We start from the raw sequence: 13060 nt of genomic DNA, 5'->3' as shown, positions 1-13060 counted from the left end.
TGAGGAGTGGCTTCCGTTTGGCCACTCTACCATAAAGGCCTGATGGGTGGAGTGCTGCAGATATGGTTGCCATTCTGGAAGGTTCTCCCATCTCCACAGAGGAACTCTAGAGCTCTGTCACAGTGACCATCAGGTTCTTTGTCACCTCCCTGACCATGGCCCTTCTCCCCTGATTTGCTCCGTTTGGCTGTGCGGCCAGCTCTAAGACTCTTGTTGGTTCCAAATTTTTTTAATTTAAGAATTATGGAGGCCACTGGGTTCTTAGGAATCTTCAATGCTGTAGAATTATTTTGGTACCCGTTCCAAGATCTGTGCCTGTCTGCCTGTTTTTTAAATCAATTTTAGAATTATTCTGCAACGTAACAAAATGTTGAAAATTTCAAGGGGTCTGAATACTTTTCCCGAAAGCACTGTATTACATTTATGTTAGTCACATGTCTATGGAACATTTTGTCTCAGTTGTTGAATCTTATGTTCATACAAATATTTACACATGTTAAGTTTGCTGAAAATAAACGCAGTTGAGAGTGAGAGAACATATCTTTTTTTGCTGAGTTTACATTTCACAATAATTTTACTAGATTTTTGTGAATCTTTTGAATGAAAGACCAAGAGGATAAACAGCAAAGACTTTTTTTTTTCCCGTAGCCCGTTTTGCTCATATTTACATATTTACCAAGGGTGCCAATATTAGTGGAGGGCACCGTAGTTGTATTTAGTGACGTTTCCATCCTCTCAGTTCTAATAATAATTTGGAGGGTGCTTATATTTGTCCTGTTAAACTTATTATTTTTATTTTTTGTCCTCCCCTTAAACTTATTATTGTCCAGCACCCCTGGAGCAATGATTTTGCCACCTTGTCGGCTCCGGTATTTGAACCAGCAACCTTTCGGTTACTGGCCAATATTATAGATTTGATTTTTTGGTGCATATCCCAACTCCCCCTGAGACACCCGCAGGGAGCGCTCTCACGGCCAGGGTCGCCATAGTCCAGCACCCCTGGGGCAATTCGAGTTAAGCGACAGCAACATTTTGCCACCTTGTCGGCTCCGGTATTTGAACCAGCAACCTTTCGGTTACTGGCCAAACCAGAATAACACAAATTACAATTCATGGAAGATCAACACATATATAAACACAAACAAAATATGAAATTTCAGTCATAACTAACGGTTACTTATTCCAATACACTTAAATTAGCCTAATCACAAAGACGTAAGACTACACACTCCTCGGTGGCCTTCGCAGTTTAAGCGAATTGAATCAAAAACACAACATAAGGCACTTGACAATGTATGTCCATTATCCTTGTGTTCAAACCTCAGACACTAGTGGTGGTAGAGAAATGGCGACGGAGAGGCCTGGATGGGCTAGCAGGAAAGAGGATGGGATGGGCTGGTGAGCTGGCAACGGTGGGGTGGACTGGACAGGACAGCTGGTGGGGAACTATCCCTGGTGGATGGGCTCGAGTGGGAGGAACTGGTAGAGCGGTGGTTTTTTCTGGGCTCTTCACTGAGTATTTACAACATTCCTAGAAGCAGACAGACACCCCTCAACCTTTTTATTCAACTTTATTTTATTTAACCTTTATTTAACTAGGCAAGTAAGTTAAGATCAAATTCTTATTTACAATAACGCCTATCCCGATCAAACCTGGACGATGCTGGGCCAGTTGTGCACCGCTTTATGGGACTCCCAATCACAGTCGGATGTGATACAGCCTGGATTCGAACCAGGGCTTCAACTTCCTGAAAGGATTCAATAGAAATGAAATGTGGGCAACTGCCACACAATACATTTAATTTGTATTGTGTGGCATATTCATTTAACCTTTGTTTTATCATGGAGTTATTTTATAAAAGCACACTTTTTGATATTTCTTTGAGGTTTAATATTTAATGGAATCTTTATCCAAAGGCTACATTCTCTGAAATGTTAGAATAGTTATGATAAATTGTTAATATCTGTAAATATCTAGCCATTCTGCCATTGCATAGTAGGATATATGCAAACGTCTTTACTAGGCTTACTTTGGCATTGTTTGTGTTTGGTTTCCATCCTCTGTCAACAATACCAGCTATGTTCTGATCTGAAATTTGCATGCGCACTGCATGGGGAAATGGATAAAAGTGTCTTATTGTTGTCATAGCAACCCTATAAATGGCCTCCTTGGAGGAGGTGAACAATGGTCAGACGTGGGGAGGTCTAATAGTCCTTTTCTTGTTATTCACAGCCACATCTGCTGCTCTCCATTCAAAGATATGGGATGTTCTGCTGATTCTTTTCTATCCTGATTCCCCTTTGAAAATTGACAGGCTGAAGAAATTTGAATGAAATTAGGAATTCTGTCACCATCTGTGTGAAGAAGTGCAAATAGGTTAGCATTTTTGATCATTTTTGCTCAAAAATGAAAATTATACATGGAAAATTACATAGTGTTGACATTTGCTGGTGTTATTCCCTAGACAAGGTTCCCCAACCCAGATCATCCCTTACCATATAAGGTGTATAGATGACACCAGAGCTTAGCAACCATGAGACATGCAGCAGTAGATTATGGCTAATGTCACCTTGGCCGAAATGATCCTGACTCCAAATGACTCTGTGTAAAACATTTATGGCGCTAAGCAATTGTGTTAGCAGCCACCCCCTGGTTAGCTAGTCGCTTCCATTCAGAGAATAGGCCTGCAGAGTGTGAAGGGTTAACTTCTCATTATATTCTAGAGGTTTTACCTCAGAGGTCGACAACTGTAAAGTCCCTGTAACTGGGTAAGGATGTTGTATCATATCATGTTATCATAGCCTTTCCATATCATGTTTTACGGGCATTCAAGTGACCTTGAGTTCACTCAAAACCTGTCACGTGCTAAAATACATCCAGATATGTTTAAATCCGTTTGAATTGTTTTCCTGTTGAACAACAAGGTAGAAAACAAGTGATCCACCTGTGGCTATTAGCCTGTAAATCAACACGCAGGGTTGTATGAATCTCTAAGAAAGAGAAGAACAGTTAACATAATGCCATGTCCGAGCTTTGTCCCTCAGCCTTAGCTTGCCCTGCTTCCAGGGGGGTGGGGGGTTATAGAGCTTGAAAGAAAGTACAAGTTGTGAAAGGGAAAGAAACCACAGATGTCAATTGTCCCCGGCGACAGATAGAATGGGAGTGAAACCACCTGCCTGTAGCCGACACCAAGACATCACACATTCAATGACAGAGAGACTCCTGTTGCTTTCCTACATGACAGAGCAAGGACTGAAGCTTTTGGAGAGGGGGGACGCACCCTGTAAAGCACTCACACTGGCTGATGTAGTGTTTTACATGGCATCACAGTGAAGGATTTGAACAGTAGGCTAAACTTCTTTCCAGTTGACAATGAGTTCACAATGCCTGAGAAAGAAAACTATTATTCTGCCCCTCATCTTAATTGAGTACTTCAAACTGGTGCGACCTGTTGTAATAATCACCAAGCTTGTTTCCCCACATTCTATGTGTGGTCAATGACTCCTCACCTTAGCTTAGCCTATGTATTCTCCTTATGCAAACACACACCAGTGACCGATGACTGACTTAGAGGGAGATCAAAAAAAAAGAGGGGAAAAGAGGAATCCAACCCCCACATCCATATTGATTAAACAAATTTGCCGCAAATCATTTTACAAATGCACTGCGGGAGGCTATAGAAGCTGGTGGAAATGCCCCTATTCAGACACCCTCCTCCCCCGCAGGGAAGGAACCCTGAATCTTCGCTCGTTTAAGCGTGCTGACAGACAGACAGCCTCTGATCCTCTGGCCATCTGCAGGGAGGGTCAGCCAGCCCAGTGCACTGCCATGGGGTCTTTGTGTTCCCGAAACCTTGAGATTTAACGGTGACAAAAAAAAAAAAACATTGGCCATCATCAGGGAGGAAGGGAGCAAACATAGAGAAACAAATCTCATTCAGAGGGGACAGAATGTTTAGTATAATTATTTCAAGGGATATTTATTGATGTTACGTATAGGCAATTATGAGTACAAAAACATAAATACTGAAAACAGGTGTTCTCCACTGCTCACCAAATACACAGAGTACACATCAACCTCTAATATTAAACATTAATTAGTGTCCTGGACATATAAACGAGAGCAGTGAACCTTAAAGATAACACTGTAATGGAAAGTGCTGTACAAATTAAATGTAGTTTTTATTATGTGCTGGATCTGAGGGGTAGCCCCACAGGGGAAGGTAAACAGGAAGTACCAGATGTAACAGACTGACCTAACTCTGCACACACACAATGCCTGCCTTGTCACTACTGGCGAGTAGATGTGGCAGCTAACCTACTATCTCTATCAGTAATGACTATAGGGTTAACATAAGCCAAGTTTGCAGATATCTCAAAATCTAACTGTACCTTGATGGGCAGAGGTGGCCAACGAAAATGACCTGTCCTGTAACCTCTTTTTTTTTTTTAAACCTTTTCACTGGGGATTTAAAAATACAGACCCAATCTCTTTCATTCTGACAGGAGTGATCACAAACCAGATCAATTGATATAACAACTGCTTCATAAACAAAACTCTGTCATAAAGAATGGTTTTTAATATTGTCTTGATTCTCATAAGTTGGGAGCTTCTGTAAAAGTTCCCATAGCACTTGTTTGGTCCTTCCATGTTGGGGGCCCGGGCATCCTTCCCCTTCTCATAACCTCAAACATGTGGTCAGCTCCTATTATTTTAACTGCTTCCAGTGGCTTGAGATCCTGCTCAACCTCAGAGTGCAATCAGGAACAGGAATGGCCACATTAAACGTCCAGGCTGGGGACAGCTTAGGTTACCATAGTTATGAAGACTGGAGGGGGAAAAAACAAGGTAAAATGGTGGCAATAACCATCTAAAGTGCCTGAGCAATGTGCCTCACAATCAATCCTTCTCTCATCTTCGAGGTCGTCTATCGATTCAATATAGGGGGTTAAAACGAATTGAAAACACCACAACACTTTCACAAACAAATATCAATATCATAGTTAGGTATGCCCAGAACTTGCAAGAGAGGGATTGGGGCAAATTCCAAATTCGGTTTTCTACTTCTGTTTGAGATTGCGGCATCATCCACACAAATACACTATATATACAAAAGTATGTGGTTACCCCTTCAAATTAGTGGATTCAGCTATTTCAGCCACACCCGTTGCTGACGGGAGTATAAAATCGAGAACACAGTCATGCAATCTCCATAGACAAACATTGGCAATAGAACGGCCTTACTGAAGAGCTCAGTGACTTTCAACGTGGCACCATCATAGGATGCCACCTTTCCAACCAGTCAGTTTGCAAAATTTCTGCCCTGCTAGAGCTGCCCCGGTCAACTGTAAGTGCTGTTATTGTGAAGTGGAAACGTCTAGGACCAACAATGGCTCAGCCGCAAAGTAGTAGGACACACAAGCTCACAGAACGGGACCGCCAAGTGCTGTAGCGCGTGAAAATAGTTTGTCCTCGGTTGCAACACTCCCTACCGAGTTCCAAACTGCCTCTGGAAGCAATATCAGCAAAATAACTGTTTGTCGGGCGCTACATGAAATGGATTTCTGTGGCCGAGCAGCCGCACACAAGCCTAGGATCACCATTTGCAATGCCAACCGTCGGCTGGAGTCGTGTAAAGCTCACCACCATTGGACTTTGAGGCGGTAAAAATGCATTCCCTGGAGTGATGAATCACGCTTCACCATCTGGCAGCTCGACAGACAAATCTAGGTTTGGCGGATGCCAGGAGAACGCTACCTGCCCGAATGCATAGTGCCAACTTTAAAGTTTGGTGGATGAATAATGGTATGGGCTGTTTTTTATTGTTTGGGCTAGGCGCCTTAGTTCCAGTGAAGGGAAGTCTTAATGCTTCAGCATACAATGACATTCTAGACGATTCTGTGCTTCCAACTTTGTGGCAACAGTTTGGGGAAGGCCCTTTCCTGTTTTAGCATGGAATTGCCCCCATGCACAAAGCGAGGTCCATACAGAAATGGTTTGTCAAGATCGGTGTGGAGGAACTTGACTAGCCTGCACAGAGCCCTGACCTCAACCCCATCGAACACCTTTGTGCCCGACCTCACTAATGCTCATGGCTGAATGGAAGCAAGTCCCCGCAGCAATGCTCCAACAACTAGTGGAAAGGTTTCCCAAATTAGTGGAGGTTGTTATAGCAGCAAAGGGAGGACCAACTCCATATTAATTTCCATGATTTTGGAATAAGACGTTCGACAAGCAGGTGATTCACATACTTTTGGTATGTTGATATTTCAGTTCTACGAAGAAGATTATGATTATGCTCAGCGGAAGCAGCTGAAATTTGGGTGGTGAAGGATAGCCATGTTAACAGCAGCTATCATTACCACAGAGAGAGCCATGCACTTATTGCTGAGAGGGGAGTATACCATTATCATGGCTCCACAACACAGAGAGCAGCTCAATTGTCATTACAACATAAAATGCACACAGACACCAACACGCGTGCACACACAACACTTTTCTTCTTCACATATTCCTGTTTCGAGAGGTTTATAGATTGTGCGAGGAATGAGGGGTTCCACACACAAACCTAATCCAGCCTAATGGCCCGTCGTTCATAAAGATGCCACGAGTGATGTGAGCAGAGCAGGTTATTGTGACCTTGGGACACACAACTCTACCCCTCACCCCAGATCTCAGAAGACTCACTGTCACATCAGTTGCTGGCTGGCACTGCAACCGCCCATAAAAAACACGCCAGCTTGTGTTCGGGAGACAGAGGGAGTCATAATACTCCACAGGCTACCTCAAGTAATATCCACTGGAGAAAGATGAGAAAATGTGATTGTATGTATTTAGAATTTAGTAAGCCACTATGATGCCAAAGTTCTGAAGACTCATTACATTGTAAGTCGATATTTATAATAACAATTAAGCAATGTAAGAACAACTGCCATAGATCAGTGTTTGGTAGTGTCCACATGTGGACACATACCCTCATCCCATGTTTTCAATTTCATTTCCCCACTGCGAGTCGGATGTTACGCAGGCTCCGTGACTCCTTCCAGTCAGCATCCACACAATGAGAAAAATATACTCCTCTACTCTTGCCTGCAGATTTTTCTCATAAAAACTCTTTGATAATTTAACCATCTGGCCAGAACCAGAAAAAAGTCCTAAAAAGGGCACAAATAAGGTCAAGGGTTGCCGCCTCCCTGGGTCAGGGGCCTTTGAAGGCTGTTATAGTGGACTTTACGAAAATTGTCAGCCTAGATCCCCTTGACAAATTAAAGCACATTCTTCTATTTTTAACAAGTATTCCATTACAGTTGCCAACCACCAAACATCACCAAAGGAAATGTTGGTCATAATGTCTGTCATCAATATAGTAGACTGCGAGGAGAGCAGAGGATAGAAGTCAGTGATATAGACAGAGTACATAAAGTTCCTTCGGAAAGTATCAGACCCCTTGACTTTTTCCACATTTTGTTAGGTTACAGCCTTATTCTAAACTTTATTAAATTGTTGTTGTTTTTTTAATCATCAATCTACACAAAAAAACTATTACAAGGCAAAAACACCTATATTGAAATTTGTGCAAATTTCTTACAAATAAAAAAATGTAATACCAAATTACATAAGTATTTTGACCCTTTACTCTGTACTTTGTTGATGCACCTTTGGAAGCGATTACAGCCTCGAGTCTTCTTGGGTATGACACTACAAGCTTGGCACACCTGTATTTGGGGAGCTTCTCCCATTCTTCTCTGCAGATCCTCAAGCACTATCAGGTTGGATGGGGACCTATTTTCAGGTCTCTCCAGAGATGTTTGATCAAGTCCGGGCTCTGGCTGGGCCACTCTAGGACATTGACTTGCCTCGAAGCCACTTCTGCGTTGTCCCTAGTGTTGTTGTCCTGTTGGAAGGTGAACCTCCACCCCAGTCTGAGGTTCTGAGCGCTCTGAAGCAGGTTTTCATCAAGGATCTCTCTGTACTTTGCTCTGTTCATCTTTAGTCTCCCAGTCCCTGCCGGTGAATAACATCCCTACAGCATGATGCTTCACCGTAGGGATGGTGCTAGGTTTCTTCCAGAAGCTAAACTTGGCATTCAGGCTAAAAGAGTTAAATCTTGGTTTCATCACACCTGAGAGTCCTTTAGGTGCCTTTTGGCAAACGCCAAGTGGGCTGTTATGTACCTTTTGCCGAGGAGTGGCTTCCGTCTGGCCACTCTACCATAAATGCCTGATTGGTGGAGTGCTGCAGAGATGGTTGTCCTTCTGGAAGGTTTTCCCATCTCCACAGAGGAATTATGGAGCTCTGTCAGAGTGACCATTGGGTACTTGGTCACCTCCCTGACCAAGGCTCTTATCCCCTGATTGCTCAGTTTGGCTGGGTGGCCAGCTCAAGGAGTCTTAGTGGTTCCAAACTCCTTTCATTTAAGAATGATGGAGGCCACTGGGTTCTTGGGGACCTTCAATGCTGCAGACCTTTTTTAGTACCCTTCCCCAGATCTGTGCCTCGACACAATCCTGTCTCAGAGCTCTATGGACATTTCCTTCGACCTCGTGGCTTGATTTTTGCTCTGGTATGCACTGTCAACTGGGGGACATTATATAGACAGGTGTGTGCCTTTCCAAATAATGACCAATCAATTGAAATTAAGTTGTAGAAACAAATCAAGGATGATCAATGGAAAAATAATGTGCCTGAGGTCAATTTCGAGACTCATTACTAATGTAAATAAGGTATGTTTTTCTTCTTCTAATAAATTAGCACAAAAAAAACTGTTTTCGATTTGTTATTATGGGGTATTGTGTGTAGATTGATGAGAAATCATGTTTAATAAATTTTAGAATAAGGCTGTAACATAAAATGTGAAAAAAGGGAAGGGGTCTGAATACTTTCTGAATGCAATGTGATGATGCTACCCATAGTTAAGACTTGGCAGTATCTGCAAGACAATGTTATTTATATATTAGCTATATATAAATTATATATTTTTATTTTATTTTTTTATTTCACATTTATTTAACCAGGTAGGCTAGTTGAGAACAAGTTCTCATTTGCAACTGCGACCTGGCCAAGATAAAGCATAGCAGTGTGAACAGACAACACAGAGTTACACATGGAGTAAACAATTAACAAGTCAATAACACAGTAGAAAAAAAGGGGAGTCTATATACAATGTGTGCAAAAGGCATGAGGAGGTAGGGGAATAATTACAATATTGCAGATTAAAACTGGAGTGATAAATGATCAGATGATCATGTACAGGTAGAGATATTGGTGTGCAAAAGAGCAGAAAAGTAAATAAATAAAAACTGTGGGGATGAGGTAGGTGAAAATGGGTGGGCTATTTACCAATAGATTATGTACAGCTGCAGCGATCGGTTAGCTGCTCAGATAGCTGATGTTTGAAGTTGGTGAGGGAGATAAAAGTCTCCAACTTCAGCGATTTTTGCAATTCGTTCCAGTCACAGGCAGCAGAGTACTGGAACGAAAGGCGGCCGAATGAGGTGTTGGCTTCAGGGATGATCAGTGAGATACACCTGCTGGAGCGCGTGCTACGGATGGGTGTTGCCATTGTGACCAGTGAACTGAGATAAGGCGGAGCTTTACCTAGCATGGCCTTGTAGATGACCTGGAGCCAGTGGGTCTGGCGACAAATATGTAGCGAGGGCCAGCCGACTAGAGCATACAAGTCGCAGTGGTGGGTAGTATAAGGTGCTTTAGTGACAAAACGGATGGCACTGTGATAAACTGCATCCAGTTTGCTGAGTAGAGTGTTGGAAGCGATTTTGTAGATGACATCGCCGAAGTCGAGGATCGGTAGGATAGTCAGTTTTACTAGGGTAAGCTTGAGTGAAGGAGGCTTTGTTGCGGAATAGAAAGCCGACTCTTGATTTGATTTTCGATTGGGGATGTTTGATATGGGTCTGGAAGGAGAGTTTGCAGTCTAGCCAGACACCTAGGTACTTATAGGTGTCCACATATGTGGTCCTTCTGTAGCTCAGTTGGTAGAGCATGGCGCTTGTAACGCCAGGGTAGTGGGTTCGATCCCCGGGACCACCCATACGTAGAATGTATGCACACATGACTGTAAGTCGCTTTGGATAAAAGCGTCTGCTAAATGGCATATATTATTATTATTATTATTATTATTATTCAAGGTCGGAACCATCCAGTGTGGTGATGCAAGTCGGGCATGCGGGTGCAGGCAGCGATCGGTTGAAAAGCTTGCATTTGGTTTTACTAGCGTTTAAGAGCAGTTGGAGGCCACGGAAGGAGTGTTGTATGGCATTGAAGCTCGTTTGGAGGTTAGATAGCACAGTGTCCAATGACGGGCCGAAAGTATATAGAATGGTGTCGTCTGCGTAGAGGTGGATCAGGGAATCGCCCGCAGCAAGACCAACATCATTGATATATACAGAGAAAAGAGTCGGCCCGAGAATTGAACTCTGTGGCACCCCCATAGAGACTGCAAGAGGACCGGACAGCATGCCCTCCGATTTTACACACTGAACTCTGTCTGCAAAGTAAATGGTGAACCAGGCAAGGCAGTCATCCGAAAAACCGAGGCTACTGAGTCTGCCGATAAGAATCTGGTGATTGACAGAGTCGAAAGCCTTGGCAAGGTCGATGAAGACGGCTGCACAGTACTGTCTTTTATCGATGGCGGTTATGATGTCGTTTAGTACCTTGAGTGTGGCTGAGGTGCACCCGTGACCGGCTCGGAAACCAGATTGCATAGCGGAGAAGGTACGGTGGGATTCGAGATGGTCAGTGACCTGTTTGTTGACTTGGCTTTCGAAGACGTTATATAGGCAGGGCAGAATGGATATAGGTCTGTAACAGTTTGGGTCCAGGGTGTCTCCCCCTTTGAAGAGGGGGATGACTGCAGCAGCTTTCCAATCCTTGGGGATCTCAGACGATATGAAAGAGAGGTTGAACAGGCTGGTAATAGGGGTTGCGACAATTGCGGTGGATAGTTTCAGAAATAGAGGGTCCAGATTGTCAAGCCCAGCTGATTTATACGGGTCCAGGTTTTGCAGCTCTTTCAGAACATCTGTTATCTGGATTTGGGTAAAGGAGAACCTGGAGAGGCTTGGGCGAGGAGCTGCGGGGGGGCCGGAGCTGTTGGCCGAGGTAGGAGTGGCCAGGTGGAAGGCATGGCCAGCCGTTGAGAAATGCTTGTTGAAGTTTTCGATAATCATGGATTTGTCGGTGGTGACCGTGTTCCCTAGCCTCAGTGCAGTGGGCAGCTGGGAGGAGGTGCTCTTGTTCTCCATGATCTTTATATTTGCCAATTATAAATGTTGATGTTATAATTGTGTTATGTATTAGTTTTTCTGTATAGTAACGTGTGTATCAAATGCTTCTCTGAATGTATAACTGGTAGACAGAGAGGGAAGGTAGGAGTTATGTTTTCATGCATAACATGAGATTTTTAACTTTGTATAGTTGAAGTCGGAAGTTAATATACACCTTAGCCAAATACATTTCAACTCAGTTTTTCACAATTCCTGACATATAATGCTAGTAAAAATTCCCTGTCTTAGGTCAGTTAGGATCACCACTTTATTTTAAGAATGTGAAATGTCAGAATAATAGTGGAGAGAATGATATATTTGAGCTTTTATTTCTTTCATCACATTCCCCGTGGGTCAGAAGTTTACATACACTCAATTAGTATTTGGTAGCATTGCCTTTAAATTGTTTAAGTTGGTTCAAACGTTTCGGCTAGACTTCCACAAGCTTCTCATAATAAGTTGGGTGAATATTGGCCCATTCCTTCTGACAGAGCTGGTGTAACTGAGTCAGGTTTGTTGGCCTCCTTGCTCGCACACACTTTTTCAGTTCCACCCACACATTTTCTATAGGATTGAGGTCAGGGCTTTGTGATGGCCACTCCAACACCTTGACATTGTTGTCCTTAAGCCATTTTGCCACAACTTTGGAAGTATGCTTGGGGTCATTGTCCATTTGGAAGACCCATTTGCGACCAAGCTTTAACTTCCTGACTGATGTCTTGAGATGTTGCTTCAATATATCCACATAATTTTCCTTCCTCATGATGTCATCTATTTTGTGAAATGCACCAGTCCCTCCTGCAGCAAAGCACCCCCACCACATGATGCTGCCACCCCCGTGCTTCACGGTTGGGATGGTGTTCTTCGGCTTGCAAGTTTCCCCCTTTTCCTCCAAACGTAATGATGGTCATTATGGCCAAACAGTTCTATTTTTGTTTAAAAAAGAAAAGAGGTCAAGCAAAGAGGCACTGAGTTTGAAGGTAGGCCTTGAAATACATCCACAGGTAGACTCAAATGATGTCAATTAGCCTATCAGAAGATTCTGAAGCCATTACATCATTTTCTGGAATTTTCCAAGTTGTTTAACTTCTTTGGGATAGGGGGCAGCATTTTCATTTTTGGATGAATAGCGTGCCCAGAGTGAACTGCCTCCTACTCAGTCCCAGATGCTAATATATGCATATTATTATTAGTATTGGATAGAAAACACTCTGTCATTTCTAAAACTGTTTGAATGATGTCTGTGAGTATAACAGAACTCATATGGCAGGCAAAAACCTGAGAAAAAATCCAAACAGGAAGTGGGAAATCTGAGGTTTGTCGTTTTTGAACTCAGCCCCTATCGAATTCACAGTGGGATATGGGTTATGTTGCACTTCCACTAGATGTCAACTGTCTTGAGAAGTCAGAAACAACATTCTAATGTGAAGTGGGGCCGGATGGGAGCTGTTTGACTAAGGGGTCTGCCTGCAGCCTCGTTCTCAGTCACGGGCATTTCACATGAGAGGTCGCTCTCGTTCCATTGCTTTTCTACAGACAATGGAATTCTCCGGTTGGAACATTATTTAACATTTATGATAAAAACATCATAAAGATTGACTCTATACTTAGTTCTTCGACCTGTAATATAACTTTTTGAACTTTTCGTCCGACTGGACCTGAACACGCTTTTGGATTTGTTTACCGCTAGCGGAACCCCAGTCCGAGACAGGTTAAAGGCACAGTGAATTTATTGTATGTAAACTTCTGACCGACTGGAATTGTGATGCAG

This window comes from Oncorhynchus gorbuscha, linkage group LG10 (assembly GCF_021184085.1).
Source record: "Oncorhynchus gorbuscha isolate QuinsamMale2020 ecotype Even-year linkage group LG10, OgorEven_v1.0, whole genome shotgun sequence".
Lineage (NCBI taxonomy): Eukaryota > Metazoa > Chordata > Actinopteri > Salmoniformes > Salmonidae > Oncorhynchus > Oncorhynchus gorbuscha.
Note: the sequence above shows the minus strand (reverse complement) of the source record.